Here is a 19,917-nt window from a genome sequence, read left to right on the forward strand (position 1 = left end):
TCCAGCCACATGGAGCAGCTAGCACGGTTCTAGCCTCTTAGCCTTGTTTTGTCTGAAATCCAGTTTTTGAATGCAATTGCAGCTGTCATACAGATTTCAATAAATAGAATATGAGAGTATCAAGAGAAATGTCATTATGAAAAAGCTATAAATCTGCGCTGCAGCATGTAAAATAAAGACAAAGCATTAAAAAGCTATAACAGAGCAATAAAAAGTTGAAACAAATTGATGTGAAATGACTCATAATAAGAGTATTGACATGACATAAACAGCATTAACATTTTAGTGTCAAGTGCTAGATTATCAAACTGTTTAGACAGACAAGCTTCTGTTGTTGCTTAACTCTGAAAGCTTTTAAAAATTTGCTCCATTTTCAAAGCAGCTAACAGCACAGTCCAAAGCCTTTTCCCCTTCTGTGTCAGACAATAGCTTCCATCCATCACGCCACTCTTTCCGTGGCTTGCAGAAATGCAGACATGCATTTGCATTAGCAGCCCGTGAATAATCTTGTTTCCTCTTTTCTTCCCCACATTTGCCATTTACAGTTTGCAAGATACTAGATGGAAAGAGTATAGTCAATCATACACAGGAAAATTCCTACTTCGTCTTTTGGATTTATGTCAAAAGTTAACCTCAGTGTGCATGGCTGCTCTAAATTCAACATATTTTACAGGTAGTTTTCAAAATAAATTGAACAGTTATGGAGTCTGGAGGGCCGACATGCTGCCAAACCTCTCAAATGACAGATTGCTTCTACGATACAAGGATGTATAGGCTTTCCACTGCTGTCAGAATATGTCCAGTTGGATGCATTACCAAACCTTATGCTGGAATCACTCAAATCCTAGCCAAGGTCCACAGATAGATTAACATATAAATGAAACTACAGGCAAGATCCTGCCCTTCATTTCCTATCTGTTTACACCAATGACGTGCAGTCGGAGAGGTTTGGAGGAGGAGACAGCAAGGTGTCACGTGGAATGGATGTCAAGCCTCGGTACCATTGATAGAAGGGAACATTGTTTTAAAATTGAATGATGCTCTAATGGAATAGCCTGAAAAAGTTGTGTTTGTAACTGCAAAGCAAAATATTTTGTTCATTAATTGTATATTGTGTATTTAGTTGATTTGACTGAGCTACTAAAGCACTTCTGAGCTTTTCTTGAGAGAAAAACAAACCTATAATTAATGCACAGCATAGCTTTATCAATAGCTTGAGGATTAATTCCTCAATAAACTTTCCAAGCTGAAGTTGTTGGCGGCATTAATTTCATCAAACTGAGTTTTGGCATTCATGATATAATGCTAATGAGAAATATGAATGCACGCTGTCTCCAGGAAAAGCTTCCCTTGTCCAAAGTAATTTAATCATTTGTTGAATGGCAAAACCTGTATCTGTAGTCTATTTTCCAAATTGGTTATCTCTGGGTCAAGAAACATGACTTGACCTTGTGGGTGCATATTACTGTAATGGCATATTAACGTTTATTTTGAAAACAGAGTTTATGGCTTCATAATCAGTGGAATGAATGGAGGAGATGGACATATTTTACGGTGCAAATCAACTCTAATTAGTTTCCCTTTACAGCAGCCTCTAAACTCACAAACTTTCATTCCCCAACCAAAGAAAACTCCTTCACTGGTGCTCTGCAAAGCTTTGCTAAACCCTGTGTTTGTTGCAGCCTTCAAATATGCAGTGCAGTAAACGACCAGCATATCCAACAAAATCCCTGTATAATTGTATGTTACACTAAAAGAGCTGCTGCTATTTTCATCAGTCCACTCATGTGAGTAAACAATGTTTAGCATATCTACTTAGAACAACACTGTCATGTTATGTGGAAAGTAAAATAGGGGGTATTTGACTTGATTTTGATCTCACTCGAAATGAGGAACACCTTATTATAAATAGATATATGCCTGTCTCGAGATATAGACCAGCTTGTGATGTAGAAAAACAGTAAGTACTCACACTCGACTGAAACACACATGATACACGAAAAGACATAATTTCCTATACCAATAGAAGTGTGCTGAAAACAGCATGTGTGGACACCATAAACAATCTAAAATGTTAAATGTTTGCACAAGGAACTTTGCATGGGCGTTGCAGCTGAAGTGCACTTAAAGCAGTTGAAGTGTTAGTTAACGTTAAAGGAGCGAAATGGTTTGAAGTATTGTAGTACTCTAAAAGTGTAAGGGCACAAAGCGGTTGAAATCAGCCGTTGAAATGTAACGCTACTTTCAAGTTCAAGCCCTTTAGAAGCTTGAAATGTCAGTTTGCATTAAGTGCTGAAAGTAGTTGACGGTCAGCTGTCGGGTGAAATGTCAGTTGAAGTCTAAGGCATGAAATCAGTTGAAATGTCAGATGATAAGTAGCACTGATGCAGCAATTTGCTTTTAGCGGTGGAATGATCTGTGTTTACGTTTCCCGACATGTAGCCTCTTGTGGTGCTGCAAATAATGACGGTACTCAAGAAGTACCAAAGGCAGAAGGAGTGTGACACACTTTACACTGATGCAAACAATATCCTAAAGAGTGTGATGTTGGATGAAGGGGTTTGCAAAGTGTGCCCCATCTTCTAACAACAGTCGGCTTTTTTTCTCTAACCAGCACGGTCAGGATTACTTTTCCTAACCATGACCACTGTAGTTCTTATCTTACTCACAAAGCTTTAAGCTGGCGATATTTTCTATTTCATTACAAATGTTGTTACAAAGCCCATGAAAAGACAAAACCCAACAAAGAATCATGAACGTGTATCAAAACTCTGATATATCTTATTCCTCTGTGAATCAAGCTCAATTATTAACCTATAACTATTAACAGGAACTACTTCTACTACTATTGCACTGGGTCATATGCGATTACAATGAATGTTGGCCCTGTTTATTTTACACCAATCCCACATACAACATCCTGCTGCTGCAAATATTTATTAGTGCATGTTAATTCGCATTTGAAAATAGTCCCAAGCAAATGCACTATTTAGTCCTATTTGACTGAAGTTTAATAGAAAAATACAGTGCCCAGCTGTTTTAGCCTTTTTAAAAATGATTTGTTACCCATCTTTTAAAGATTTGTCTGGAATTGGCTTGGCACAGATAGGATGGGGAATTTGAAAAGGAAAGAGACTGACTAGTGCATTGTTGGTTTTGGCCTTTTTATAGGATCTGTTGACAGTAAGAAAGTAAGAAAAACAGATCAAGGCCAGACTTTTCCTTCAACCATGGAGGTCAAAGCAGATTTCATGACACACAACAAATATGAATAGTTTTTGGAACAGTCATATAGATGATCTTGGATACAAGATAGGATGAACAGGATGACAGGATGGAATTTTCCCTCCTCCGGCCCCTTAAGTGAATAGAAGCCAATGTTTCAGAAAGGCCAATGATAATGAAAATCATATCCATCTTCTTCAGGTGCAATTTTAACAAAAAAGTCACTAGAACATCTTCGGACGGTAGTAATCTTCCTGGCTGATAGTTATCAGTGACCTTTAGCTCTTGATAAAAGGCATAGAAAAGCCCATTTTGGCAATTTTACAACATGTTTCAATACCATGCAAAAACCAGCAAAGAGCAGGGTGACGAAGCTGAACTGAATGAGTCATTACAGCGAGGTAAGGGGCTGCAGAAGGCCCTCAGAGTGCAGACCACCCACTCATGTCGCCCATTAAGACTGCCGGCTCCTCTTGCACATCAACGCCCCTGCAGCAATTTACTGCTCAGCCTGCATGGAGGGCGAATGAATGGTGAACGACAGAGAATTCTTAATGAGACATGGGTCAGTGAAATGTCAAAACTGGACAATGAATAGAGGAAAAAAGTGCCCTAAAACTGCAATTGCAACTCCAGTCTTTATATCTTTAGAGGGAAAATGTTAATTAAATGAAGCTACATATTCTCTGTTGTGTTTGAACCCCAAATCTGCAATTATTGAGAGATTTATTACATGTTGTACATGCTTTATTTTTTTGGGGGTGGGGGCATTTTGAATTATATTTTGCTTGTATTGTCTGTTTCTCAGAAAGAAAAATATATACTTATGTGTTATTTTTCAAATACTGTGACTTGTGGATGGAGAAAGAAGCTTACTCACATATTCATTCATTTATAGTTTATCCATGCCTACAGTGTCTGTTAAGAGTCACCGTGTGGTGCATAGAAAACCCACTGGACCACGATCACTCACTCAGCTCCTTTATTCAACTCAGTGACCTGTGTAGGAGCTTCATGTCTGTCGCTCAATGTGTCCTTGTTTGATTCATTGCACCTTTACCGTTGTGTTTCCTGGCATGAGGGAACTTGGTGGTGGCGGGTGCATGAGAATATAGGTCACACAGTGCAAGCAGGATGCGAGCAGGTTATATCACATCCTTCGAGACAACAAGGACATCCAACTAGCCTTGTACTACCACAGGAAGTCATTACACGCCACAACCATCTTTTAACAATGCGGTAGTCAGAGGCTTGCTGCCTGCATCCATTTCCTGTTATGTGATAATATAAAGTTTATTAAAGTCTAGTGAAAGGAAATCAATCATCACTTTTTGCAGCAATATATATTTTAAATGACTTGAGTTAGACTTAAGTTATCAGAACAAGGATTTAATGAGGATCTAACGTGGAGTTATTTCACAGCAAAACATTGTAGTCTCATATTTGGACCATGAAAAGTGCCAGAACATTGTAAAAAGACAGCCATGGCGTAGTTATACATCTTCAATATTATGGCTATTTAATTATCTACTATTTATTATTATGTCTGTGAACTGAAGGGATTGAGTCTCAGGCATTAACAAGCGTCTTTTATGAACTGATCACAAGTGGACAGCTTGAAGTACAGGTGTGAATGCACACACACATTGAGATCCGATTGCTCAGACCACACTCAGAGATGGTCTGAGCCACATATGACCACACTCTGTCAGCAGTGTGTGTGTGTGTGTGTCTCATGGGCCTCACCGCCTATTCAACTGACCTCCTCTGCCTAAGCATTACGCATGCCAATATCAAGGCAATTTTAACTCTGTATCAGAACTAAAAGATGTTATAAAATAATCTCTAAAATCTGTGTGTATTTAAAGATGTTTCTGGTAGAGCGGCACGTCTGCCCGCTGAGCCCCAATGATCACTGAGTGACGAGTGAATATTAAATCCTTAAAGTCTCCTTTCTATGGATCAGACACCATGCATCTTCATTCTCCATATGCCATGCAAAACTTGGCTGTGTGCTCCATAAGGACTGCGATATTAAAGATATTAAAGGCAGCTGTTGTTTGAATAGAGGAGAGATTGCTATTAACCTCTTAAACACCACTTGCCTGCTAATGTCCAGGGTTAGGATTAGGCAAAAATACAAACCAGCCTAACCCTAACTCAGGACACAGGGGGGCAATCGGAGCTTTACAGGTTGAATAGTTTTTTGTTTTTTCATATTTCAAATAAAATGTTCACCCTCTTTTATAAATGTTTGTACAATTCATGTAGACCGAGGACGTGACATCCACTCACAGTGCATGTGGAGAGCTGTCCACTTGTGATCAGATCACCCAAGATGCATGCTATTGTCAGGTATGCACAGGGCCTCAGTTATGCAAAAAACCACAACTTTGAAAGGAAAATCTTTGAATGTTGTGTTGTTTTAAATACTGCAAATGCAATTTGCTAGTGACGACTATGGAAGCAAATAATGGCCATGGCCACGATTTGAATCTTAAAACCAACTTAATTCTTAGTTGTCAAATTGAATCACTACTGAATACTTAATACTGAAATATAAATCCCACTGACTTTATAGCACTGAATAATATTTTCAAGTTGAGAAACTTCAAAAGCTTTATTTCCAGTATGAATATAATTCAGACAATTGAACTGTTTTATTTCTCTGGTGTACTATTGTGTTGTGTTACAATCATGCTACAGATAACTTACTGTTTACACACTAACAGGTTGACTCCTGTCTTAAACCCTCATTGGAAGTGCATTGAACTGGACCAACACACAATGTGAAGTCAGAAGAGACAACTTTGACAGCAGAATGTTCAAGTGTATTTACTTTCAGCTCCAATTCGTATGTATGGGTGAAAGTTTCTTGAAGTGAACTGATCTCTAATAACTTCACAGCATTTGTCATCAAAAGTCACAATTTGTATGCAGCCATCATACTTTTAATACGTTTTATTTCACGGCTGAGGAATTGAAACGAGAGGAAAGGCGATGGCCTTTAATCTCCAGAATACTAATAAACAAAACAAGACCCTGTAATCAGTTTGCAATCAGACGGGACTATGAAGTACGCAGCAACATCTGAAAACCTCACTCAGAAAACCAGAGGATCACTGTCCTCGCCACACAATTGTGTATGAGTTAGAGTTAATCATATTGATTCTGCTATAATTTATTCATTAGGTAGGAAATCAGGTGGGTCAAAGGTTTATGTCTGTAAAGAACTCTGCAGCTGAGTCAGAAATATTCTGACAACCACAGTTGGCACCTTCATCTGAGAGCAGTGTGGAGGCTCGCAGGTATCACAGGTAGCTATGCACAAAGTCATGATTAGGACCCTCAGCTTAGTTAATGAATTCCCTTTAATGAATAATTCCTGCACATAATAGAACAGAGTTGGCCTTGTTCATTTAAAATGATCTTATGGGGTGTTAAAGACCGGCTGAGATCAACACAGCCGAACAAGTTGTTGTAAGTCAACTTAACATTACAGAAATACCAATTCTTAAATTTACACATTTCTTTTATCAATATAAAAAAATGTTCATTACACCCTATAAAACTGCTCCCACACCTTCTATGTTGACCGTATTATTGTGCCACAAATATGTCACTCACTACTGATTAGCTAACTTAAGAAAGTTAGTCAGATGACTAGGCAGCAGACATGGCAGCTAATCCTATTGTTTGCATTCAGCTAGCTGCTTTAAAGGAAAAACAGATTAACGTTAAAGAGACAGTGATTTAGTGGGTAAGCTCCATGGAGATGTCTGAGCAGCAAGTTGAGACAACTAAACTGTTGGCTGCATGGTCTCAACAACGGCATCTGATTATAACCTGAAAATCTTTTGTGTTGAAGGGCAGTTTGCTATTCAGTTATCTAGGTTCCATGGAATGGATTTCTTCAAAATGGTATTTCTTTTTTTTTTACCTCACAGGATTTTGTGCTTTCTCCATAAAAATTCTAGATAATTGCGGCATACTAATATTTGTTAGGACTGGTCTTTACATTGGTTATTAATGGACAGAGCTTTAAAATTGGCTCCTGGAGCACAGAAACAGCCTCTTTTGACTCCTGGGGGTTTAATAATTTCTGAGCCAATCAATATCCTCTCAGCGGCTGTCCAAACGTGTTGCACAGGTTTCCTGACTTACCAGCCCCCACTATTCCTGCACACACATACGCACACACACACACACACAGGCAGGGCAACAGCTGAATTGACGGGCTACAGACAGATGATATATACTGGACAGACACAAGGAATCACCAGATTGGAATGAATGGAAGATAATTCATCCTTTGTTACCAGTGTGCACCCAGACCTTCAGCCAGTCATCATGAAGGGAAGGTTTGGGATTTATTTGAAACTGATTCTATTGTTGACTCACCAAGCCCTTTGTTAAAGGACGGTTTCAACGTGATAGACTGCATTCCCCCTAACACTGAAGGTCAGAACTAAAAAAAAAACAGCCTGATAACAGGTTGCATACAGAACCAATTGATACTAAACACCTTATAATGTTTTAATGTCCCTTTATTGCCTTGAACACAATCTTTGAAGTTTAATTTAAGTCCATCCCACACACGTAATCCTTTTGCCATGAATACTCAGTGGAGCCTTAAATGTGTATTACTAACAATAGTCCACAACAAATGCACTAACACTGGCACTAACACATGAATTTAGGAAATGGTTTGAATGTTTTTTTTAAATATCTACATCCTTAGTAGGACAAAATGGGCCTGAGGGCCACAGACAGACATTGTTTTTCCTCTTGTCATAGGATTTATGGACAATAAGAACAAAAGAACAACAACAGCCACATCCTTCAAAGGAATGTCATCTCTTTTCATTTTTTATGGATCAGTGTCAAATTATACTGAATTACAACATTTAAGACAGGTTGTATTATTGAAGTTACCAGCTATCTTGAGCTGTAAGCTGCATCAGGAACACTTCTGAAGGTTTTTTTTCTTTTAAATAAACTGACCAACAGCAATTTTGAGTTCATAGATACATTCATTTGGCAGGTTAGTGAGGCATCATTTGGGCTGATGAAGACACTGTTCTCTCTAAATCACCAGTAATGCAGGGACAGCAGTAATACTTGAACCTTGAACATTTTTAATGGGGCAGTGTGTTGTCTGTTGTCCAGTGTAGTCCACTGTTTTGTTTGATAGGAACCATTGTCTCCAGTGGCCTTGCAAATTGAATTTCCCTCAGGACAATAACTGGTATTGCATCTTGTATGTGATGAGCACGCAGTCTCTGAGAGGAGGAACTGATCTGCTCCACTGATCATTGATTTTGTATTTTGCAGAGTTGTTCCTGAGAGGCACAGGACTTTTCTATTTTGTGCAAAGGAGATTGTTGCCATCAGTTAGCTGTCCACAGTGAAATAATCTATAATTTAACATTGAAATATCAATACTGTATGTCATTATGCTAAAACATGTGGATGAATCATTTCTAAAGGCACATTTAGCTTTATCGGTCTTTATAGCTTTTATTGCTTCATCTATATTTTTATGCTGCTGCAACGACTCTGTTTTCATCCATTAATCTCAGTTCCCTATTCTGTTTTTTAAACCTGTCTCTAACAGTTCATCTAGCCTCACAACACAACAGCCAACACGTCCATATATCAACATGGGCTGATGAAGTGGCCCTCTGTAAGAAGCATTGAAGCACCACTATCTCTCTGTTTATACAGTTAATCACTCTGGGGTGAAAAATGTCAGCTAATCGCCTCGATGTAAAGATGTAAATGAAATGAAACTGTTCCACATGGATCTTTTCCAGTGTAATTTCCTCACAGAGTGTGACTGAGGTTACTGATCACAGGTTAGCTGTAATGGTGCTTCAACAGCAATCCATCCAGCAAGAAAAATGTGACAACAGTTTCATTTTTGCAATATATATTGTCGTGTCATAAACACGATAGTGCACTTGATATTTTATCAGCTGCAAATAGTTGCTAAAGCCAAGCTTGGCTGCATGAAAGCAACCCAACAATATGCTAATGACACAATGCTAACGTTGACAGAAAATGATTACTTTGGCTGTGACTGAGCTTCTGGGCGTGTCTCGTTCATTAATCTCCCTCTTGCTCCCTGTGTCTGTCTGATCGTCATAGCTCGTTAACTATGGGGGTGGGGTTCACAGGTGCAGCCAAAGCAGGCTGCGCCATTAATGCTGTCTTCTGATCAATTATGTCCCGGCTGAGCCACAGTGTGTATACATATTTCATGACTATCAGCGGATGCAAGCCCGGCTGCCTGAACCTCTCAACCTCCACCCACACGTCCTCTCCCCCAAATCCACCACACTCAACCCCCACCCCCCCACCCCTCAAGGCCCAGATGAAAGGGAAGCTTGACTTGTTAGCACCCTGCGTCCGTTTACTCCGGACAGGAAGGTGGGGCGCCACAGCAGGGGAGCCTGGCCAGCTTCACCTCGAGCTGTGGGAAGGCTCCTGGTTCCTATTTGTCTTTGTCTGCCAGCACATGCACTGTCTGCAGTGAGTGTGCATATGTTAGGATGATACAGGCACATGGCAAGGTTTACATTAGTTGGATGCCACTTTGTGTCGGCTATGGTTCTATATAGAACTATAAAGATTATGGAATATTATGAACATTATTTTGGTTAATTTTCTATGTCAGTTTATCCACCTGTCCGACCACCCATCGACCCATCCATGCATTTTTACATCCATCCACCACTTGTTATATCAGTCCATCCATCCATCCATCTTTCATCAATGAGTATATTTTCCATCCATCCATTTTTTTGTGTGCATACACATTTTGCAAATATTTTCCCCATCCATCCACCTATTTCTCTCCGTCCATCTATCATTTTTGTATAATTTTATATTCCTCAATCTATGCATTTTTTCATCCATCCATCTATCCATTTTTAATCTGTATATGTTTTTCCATCCATCCATTTTATCTTCTGTATCTGCGTTTGTTTTTTAGATACAGATATTCATGTATTCCATGCCATCTCATTCTTAAAGGAGATTATAGTTGCCATGCCCTTTTTCCTTTTTTGTCCTCTTGTTCTGGATTATTTCCACGATTATACAACTGAACTCTCATGTAATCAAACAGCATCACAGTGGATGGAAGCCATTTTGGATGAAGAGTGCAAGGGCCCTGCAATTATGGTGGTGGGGTTGGGAGAGAGATGTGGGTGCTGGAGGCTGTTGGCCAGGAGCCGGTTGGTAATGCTTTGTAGTCTGTTCCCACCCAGGCGCTCGCTGCTCCAAAGAGTATGTTCTGAAGTAAGAGACAGGCTGGAGAAAATATTCCATGTATAATAATCAATCTTTTTTCTAAAATTAATTCTGACTGTTTCCAATGCAGCTTTGGTTGAAATGTCTTGACATCCACGACATGATAGTCGTAATCTGTGTAATTCATGAAACTTTCATTTTATTAATGGAAATTGGTAAACACATTGAGCTTTATTTCAGTCATCATTCCTAATGACCAGATGTTTTTTTCTGGTTTTGCAGTACTGTACAGAAGATTGAAATAAAGTCACATATGGCAGTGCTAGACACAAGGATACACTGGAGATGTCATTATTATAGAAAACACAAGCGCTGCTGTTATTTGAAGAGACTTGAAGAATGTACTTGCAGCACTGCTCTTTACCTTGGAGCAGACTTTAAATTGCTGCACTCACAAAAAGAATCTCTTGCCTTAAAATGCTGAGTGTGTCCTGATCAAATAGTTCAAAGTCTTTTCTCAACCTGTAAGGAGGCTGTTTAAAGCCTCCCTAAATCTTCTTTCTGGTCTTAAGAAAGTTCAACTTAAACTTAAAATGTCATGCTTTAAGGTTAGAAAGGACAGACCACTGGCTGATTTTCCTTTCCTCAATAAGAAAAACTTTGAAGATGTACCATAGTCATTTTTTGGACAAAGAGATTTGTAGCCTGACTGCCAGACAGATTTTGTAACAAATAGATGCATGGAGTCTTTGTCTTCAGCCCTTAAGACTATTTGCTTTGACCACAAGCTTCCCATAACCTTACACAGACAAACAAAAGCAAAATATTACCTGTTATATATATATATATGAATGCAAGTTGAATATCCACACTACATGCTTTGTTTGGGTCTCCACCAACTCCTCAGGGAAATGTTTGGCTGTTTGGCTGCTAACTATTTTGCTGAAAACAAACAGCTGCTGCAGATTGGCTGCTGCATGAACCAGCATCAATGTGGTGGAGCAGAAAGGAACTATCAGACCAAAAACAATCCATTTTGTCTTCAGAGGACTCTGATAATTAATTAATAATCAGCATGATAATGAACTTTGTGAATAGGATTTTGCTAAGCTATTACGTTCATATGCCATGATGCTTATTTAAGCCAGCGGACATTACAGTACTTTAGTTATATAAATCTCTGTGTTAAAACAAAGCACTGGATCAACTGTGGCCTGTTTACATGGTGTTTACTGGTGGTTATGAGGGATGGGCCACCATGCTGGAGGAGAGAAACGGAGAGAAAGCTTGAGACATTATCAGCCCCTCCCCCAAAAAAGATTCTCATCGAATGGTGTCATGTCCCTTTTAACCTTTTACAACTGCTCCCCAGTTAGGGTTCTCATTATTGCTCTGGGATGGACTCACCCTTTGTTTGGCTGTGTCTAATGCTTTGTGCTGCAAAACAACCGATTGCTATGGCATTAGTCACTACTAAACACAGACCACAAAATTCCATATTGAAGTGTCAAAAATTCTTCAAATAGTTTTCTTTTGAATTGTCAATATGATATTGAACAGAAGAGTATTATACAGTGTTCTATTCACCATCTACAGCAAGACTTAGAAACTGCAGTACATTGTGATGAGTGTGCAGACATGTTTGTACCCGCTAAGGACAGACGTGAAAAAATGTGCATGCTAATCTAAAATTTGTTCCCAGAGACACTTATAGTTTTTAACCGGTATAGTTTGAAGATTGATCATCTGTAGCAAAGCTGTCAAATTTTAACTGATAATCATTATCATTAAAGCCGACTATTCAATTGTGCCTTCCAACCAAAACAGATGGCTAGTTTTAGCCAGCTCATAGTACATGCAGTACATTACTAAATAGGCAGAGATTTCAGACATAACCCTGTCAGGTCACCTTGATTTGACCTTTGATCAGTCACAGCTGCAGGTATTCTGCAACAGAGATCACCTGTGGATGAAAACAAGGGCTACGTAATGTCTTTTTTCTTTTTTTGTTTGTTTGTTTTCAAGATGATGATGTTTGAGTTCCTGTGCACGTTATCGCTGCTCATGCTAACCTGCCCAGTTCTTTATTTATGCCAGATGTAATACACATAACTTTCTTCGTGCCTATCTGACAGTGATTTTCTTTAAGTCCAAAGATAAAGCCATTGATGAACTAAACACTAAGTTGCCGGTTTGTATCCCAGCTAAATATATATATATATATATACATATAAAATTCATGATTTATCAATATGTATTTGTTACTCAAAGAGAAAAAAATACAAACTACATGTAAATGGCATCCACGTCATGCAATCAAGGAGATTTAATCAGTTCTATTATATCAGTTCAGTTACCTTCAGTTTAATATATTAATGAAAATATTTCACACCCACTTGTCAGATGTGACGCCTGTGTTATATTTTGAATGCTGCGTCTAAGGGAGTGCAGTGCTCTCTCAAAGACAGACAGCGCTCGAGTGTTTGTTTTCAGCCTAAAGCTTACAGGGGTCAGATGTTCATTCTGTCAGTTATAAACCATTTTACAAAAGACACTTCAGAGACTTTCCGGTTTGATCCGCAGCTTTGTTTACGCCACAAATCAAAGACTTTATGCTGAGATATTTTTTTCATGGTGGCAGAGAATTGCTTTTTTCCTATCTAGCATCCCATAGTTGGATGTAGATAAACTGAAAAGGCACTTTATAGTGAGTGTCCATATCAATGTGGCGTTTCTTTGCATTTATAAATGGAAGTTACCTGCATATATAGCTTGTTCTTATGAAAGCAAGACAATAAATGCTACATTGATTAACCAAGCTAAAACAGGGCAAACAAATCATCTAATTCTGCAGTAGTGAGATAAAAAGCTACAGACTGGGACGTGTGGCATTTAACACTCAGTGGTCTTTAGCATGAGTGATTGTGCCTACAGTGAATTTAATCTAACAATATATCCAGTGTAAAGTTAACTACTAAGTGAGAACGTATGTTAGCTTGTGTACAGTTGTTGACATACCACTCGTGTGTGTGTGTGTGTGTGTGAGTGTGTGTGTGTGAATGAAGGCTGATGTGGGGTATAATTGTATGCTGGCAAGGTCTAGAAAATGGTTCATGGGAAACGACTGTGTTTATCCTGATTTAGACAAAAAATAAATGTGCCAACAGCTGTCACATTGGGCATTCTCCATGGACTGGCTAGCACAGATGTAGTGCACAATGGTATGTGTGTGTCTGTGTGTGTCTGTGAGCATATTATCACTTCATTGATAAATGAACTGAACTGAATTATATCGTGTAATTATTCAATAAAAGTTAATTTTCTTTTTGCCCCTCTCCTTCTGGCCATGCAGCCTCCCTCTCTCACTCAGTTTTTTTCTCCATATCCACAAACCGGGGAATGCACACAGAGGTGGCTGCATCTGTGAAAGCCCAATACTATGTACCGCACTGAAACTGATTCAAAGGTAAGTTCTGTTTACAAGAAGCACGTTAGCGAGTGACCTAATTAGCTAGCAAGCTACCAAGATATCGGTTTTCAGTCGCTTAATGTGAGACAAGTTGTTTCGCTGGGTATGCGTGGTTCATGGCATCTGAAAACTGCCTAATCTTACTCTACAGCATTGTTGATAAAAATGGTCACACTAAGGTCACTGCCAGCAAAACTCTTTTTCTGACATTGGAAGCTGTAGTGTTGGCACACTCTGGGAGGGCCTGGAGAGTTTAAAGAAAACAATCTGCCATTTCACTGAAGAACAGAGTCAAGTTTTCCGCAAGAAGACTTAATAATAATCATTTTCACTAAATCTAATCTGCGGCTGTCTGAACACAAAGCGACGGTTAGGAAACACAGAAAGCTCATTTAGTCCGAGTAACACATACAGTAGCTAAATCTAAATGAGGAGGCTTTTTTTTTTTGGCTTGTTTGAAGAACTGGCTTTTTAAGTGACAGATGGTGGACTGGGATTTCATCCTGACTTTACGAACACTTCAAACAATCAGATTAAATTTGGGAGGGCAGGCATGTGAGTGATTCTCTCTCCATGTATTTGGGAAAAGAAAATGCATATATTCTTCATATAAGATGCATTCTGCTATATAAAATCCTTCAGTGTTACAGCTAATGAGCTGATAATGGTAGTGTTTTTCAGGAAGGTTATGGGGTCCCCTGGGTGGCAGAATAGTGTTTCCATTAAGCTTGCTCTCTTGGCCTCATCTCTTTGTCTCCGCACCCTCTGTCTCTCCAGGGAGGCACTCCATAAGTTCCCAAGTGGCTTATTTACTTGTAAGGCAGTGCAATGTCCCCGCAGTGGCCCTGCAGCCAGAGCTGACAGTTGATTGGCTCGTGGCGTTGCATGCAAGGCCTCTTATCGTGCTTAAGTGGAGCTGCTTGGTAAGACCTAAGATACACTTCCTGTGAGCCAGAGAAAGACGTGGAGGTGAAAGGAGGGGCAAAACAGAGAGATTAAATACTCTGAAGTGAGATGAAGACAGATGAAAAAAAGTCATGGGATGGAGAGAGACAAAAGAGAATGAGACACCTTGTAATAAAGGTGCAAGCAGTGCGTTTGTGCATGTGCAAGTGCTCTCACAGTTGTGTGTGTTGTATGTTTGATGGATTAAGAAAGATAGGACCTATTCTTTTTACAGACTTGCAGAACCATGTTATGGAGCTTGCAGGTTAAATCATAGAATACAACTTGATAATCTAATCAAGATTCCTTTTTGATGAAGAAAGTTTTTGAAAAAAACATTGAAAGACATTTGACAATTGCGGATATTCTAAATCTAAATTAGATTTTTTGATTCATTTATTTGAAGTTTCTTTTCCCACATTTTCTTTTATCTGATTCTTTTTGGGACGTGTCTTAATGCAGAAGACGCACTGCTGAAATTAAATGTGAAAAATCAGTTTGAACAACTCTGCTACTTTTAAACTATGTAGGCATATTTTCCCTTTGAAAAATCAATAAAAGAAGAAAACAATGAGCAATAAATATGTAGGCTTTTGTGTACGTGTGTGAGCACATATGTGACTGTACTGTACTTTGTGAGATCTACTACAGCCTCCCTAAAGAAGATGATTTATAGGCTGCCGTCGCAGACATGTCATAGAAGGAGATTAGAGTCCTCTCTGGACCTACCATCAATACCGTGAATGGGGACCAGAGTGCCCTGCCTCCAGATAAACAGGGGGGTGCCTGCCTGAAATTGATTGCCAAAGTGCCACATCTGTCATAAAGCTAACCAGAGGGTGATCGCACAGGATACTAGGATAGAATGTGATTTTACTGTGTTTGAACTTAGATCCATGCAGATCTTTATCCACCTATCTATTTGTGCATCTTTTAGATTTGGTCTTCTATGAAGGTTTAGCCCACATGCTGGTTTAGGCAGCAGTGATTGTAATTCAGTGAGTTGCATATATTCACACCCAGGAGGTTTGCAGTACAATTAGTTTGTCTTCTGTTGGCTACTGAGCAGCTGCATTATAGCAGGTGGTGGGTAAACACTCTAAAGGTCTTTTTTTCTATGGAAGCAATAAATATTTACTCTCCCTATCCAGATTTTTCCAACCAATATACAGACTCAAATTCTCAACTTTATTTAACACCATTAAGTTAGTCATTCCTACATTAGTCAACTGATATATTGAAATTAAGTGAAAATGTAAAAAGGTTTTGCTTTGCTTGTGGCAAGCTGGTGACGAGGTATCAGCAGTACAACATAATGAGGCATCATTTGTAAAGGGTGTATAAGTCATTTACCAAGTACCATGTGCACTAGAATGATATTTTTTGTCTTACTTTTGCCACCTTGCTTCTAATTTTGCATTCTCGACTAATGGCACCTATCTATCATCAATGTATCAACAAGACAGCAGTTATATCAATCAGTGTCACCTGTACATTTTTGTTAGGTGTCCTAACTATCAAGTCTTTAAAAATCCCCATATTTCTCTATTTCACGTAGGCTGAGGTGACTGTAACAATGTAATTTCTGTTGTTTTGATTGATTGACCAGGCTGCCAACTTAATGGCTTCTCGCCCAAACAAGTAATGTCACAAAATCGACTGCAGCACTGACAATGTGATGCATGTGCTGCCATGCTGGCCCAGTTAAATACTGTACCTGACCAAAATATAAGAAAGTAACAACAGAACAACCTATTTTGAATCCTGAAACAAATGACAGCACTAAAGAACACCAATATAGGTGACAGATGATGCCATCGTGCTGCTTTATCTAGGCTTTAAAGTAGCACTCTATTGTAAAGATTTTCTAACAGTGGAAGCACAGACAGCATCAATAAAAATAAAGTCAGTGTGAGAAGAGATACAATAACACTCCCATTGAGCTGAACAGTCATTTTGAGGAGTTTATAAAAACTAACGGCTGACATACTTGGGGCACGGACGTGGTGCAACACGTCTGTCAGACCTATGAAGCCGCACAGACATCATGCCGATATTTTTATGTGGCTGGTCTATTTTCTTTTCTCTTCACATGGCTACATGGCCCTCGAACAAGTAAAAACTACAAAAAATCAGTTTGAAAGTTATTAAATTGAATATCTTATTGTACCCGAGGCAATGCCCTACAGCAGAGCATCCTTATGGGTGTTTTTACATTGGACTTTTAAATAAATCAATCAAATCAATGTGTATCCATGATCATGTAGGTAAAACGATCTACTTAATCAATTTAGTATCTGATTTCATTCAGTAATTCAGCCAATATAGCTTGCTTTAAATATTCTCAGAAGACATGGCTGCCACATAACCATCCTGCATATTTGGGATTCAAACGTGTAACCTTTTCACTAATGGAGCTTTGTCACCAACCATTGCACCACCATATAACCTATTCTCAAGCAGATTTATTTCCCAGGAGCCATTGGATTGACATTCATATCAGACATCCACCAGGGAGAGCAGTCATTGATGTCAACAGCCGTCAAATGGCAGACCATTGGCTGGCAGTATACCTGATGGAAAACAACAAAAAGATCAATGCACTTCAAGCTTTTGAATACAATATATTTTCATATTTCACATTTTGGAGCCCTGTTGATTGACTTGCACCATCAGGATTCTATCTAAATAAAGGTTCAGCAGCATTCGTTGCTTTCCAGCTGAGTTATTGTGCCATTGTTGTCAGAAAATTAAGAGGTCTTGGCAGTTTGTCGCTGTTGGTAATTGCTGTACCAAGAGCAAGTTGTGACCAATTATGAAGGACAAAACATAATTAGGCTGTGCAGGTGAATTCAGGTGAAAGCTGAAAATTGATTTTGCAGAGCACATAAATCCATCTGTCTCTCTCGTGAGATCAAGAGAAAAGTAAAGAACCAAATTTAGGTATTAAAGGTAACACAGTACGCATTGTTCCATCTTGGGTCTGTTGAGTGGGTATAAAAGAGCAATACCTGATTTTATAACAATGTAACACAGAACATGGGGACAAAATCAATAAAAGTTCTACAACTTAACCCAATACAACCCCAGTAGCACTGCTCCCCTTCCTGCATTGCATTTTTAAAGCTCAGAGGACATCACTGCTGAATTCCCAGGGACAGATCTGTCTTTCTATTCCAGAGCTTACAGCAGGTTGCTTTAGTCAACTCACAGAAATCAACAAGTAGTGGACTGATTTTCAATGACATATCGAGTAGACATTCATAGTTCCCAGAGGATAAATCCTAATAACTTTGGTGATCCCCTGATGATTCTTCAAGAAAAACTAATGACTGAGGTTACCACTAGCCACAACTACTTTGATCTAAATGGTAACATGCTAAACTTTACATTAATATGCTAAAACTGGAAATCATATCAAAACTATCAGCATGATTTCATGTTTACTTTAATTTCTAACAGTAACCTCGAATCCTAACACGAGGCTGGAAAAGTATGGCTTAAAATAATTAACTGATTTTAGGGATGTCACTTTTTATGTAAAAGTACGAGAGGTTACGATAGCTCAACAACACTATGGCATATGGACAGGAGGACCGTGGGACTGAACCACAAACCCTGCAATTAATGGATGATTAATGGAATGTGGTTTAGCATTAGGCTATGTGGGATACCTTCAAATAACTCTACAGGTACATGTTGTTAGCTTGGTAATCTCACTTGTGCTTTGATCTGAATGCTAACATTAGCAGAGTTTAATTTGAGCAGTTAGGGTTAGTTAACCCTAACCCTAACCCTGCCTGATGATGTGCGTTATACCACTAACAGCTGCAGCAGCAGTTTGCAATAAATAGAAGATGAACTATGGTGCACTCTGATTGACAGATGATCTTTTTAAGGTGCAGTGTGGAAACACCACTGCACTTAGTATTTGAACCATTGAGGGGAATATTATATATATATATATATATATATATATATATATATATATTATAAAGTTTATTCCCATTCACATCACAATTGACCACTTGGAGATTCTCATATTTCCACTGCAGCAAGAGAGAAGAGCATTAGGTATGGTGCAGTGGAATGCTTGTGAAACATATTTGGCTCTGCTGCAGCACAGCATCGAAGTCATGATCACAGTTCAAGGTTGTGTTGAAACACCACAGCTGGATTGTATTTCATATTTCTTGAGAGGACAATGGAGATGTGATGTCTGATGTCATTTGAGAGGAGAAAGGGAGGTGGCGGGATGTGAAAGATGAGTGAACTGAACCATAAGTGTACAGTAGGTGATTTATTCATGTGGTGAGTGCAAAGACTGGACAATTGCATGATGGGTTGTGAGTCTCCTGACGTGGGAAAAAGGAGACCAGTGCATAATTAGTGCATATCCAAAATAGATTAATGTTATTTTAGAATCCTTGTCTTAAACATTCACCCTTTTGAACTTGAATCAGAGTCGAACAAAAACCACGGGCAAAGATATCCTTAATGATCCTCATTAATATTTAGCTGTTAATGTTTAAAGAATTTCCTCCTTCAGTTTTTGACGAGTTTCATTTTTTCAATTTTTAGATGAGGGATTAAGAATTTTCTCCTCTTTGGGATGAGAAAATTCAGCCCCGCCTTCGATCCTTTCAAAACCAGTTGGATGAGGTTTAAAACACACAGTGCCAAAGCTCAAAACAAGGTTGTTTTTGTTGATCTTGAAAAGCTGCCATTTTAAAGACAGGATTTTTACCCGAGGATACGCTGTTCCCACAGAAAGGAACATGTAGCTGTAATTTTTTCTCTTTTCAGACTTCAGTTAAAAACAGTTACATGTTCACTGTGTTTGATGACCCTTGGACCCCCGAAAGCTATTAAATACCAATATCAAGGCAACATACCGTTACTGAAAAGCATTCACTTAATACATACTTTTTCTTTCTACACCTGGCAGCGGTGGCATGTTGTGTCTGCTGTAATCACTCTGACTTGGGTTCTTACCCTTTCAAGGCTTTGGCTTGTCCTTG

The sequence above is a fragment of the Pempheris klunzingeri genome, chromosome 9 (genome assembly GCF_042242105.1).
Source record: "Pempheris klunzingeri isolate RE-2024b chromosome 9, fPemKlu1.hap1, whole genome shotgun sequence".
Lineage (NCBI taxonomy): Eukaryota > Metazoa > Chordata > Actinopteri > Acropomatiformes > Pempheridae > Pempheris > Pempheris klunzingeri.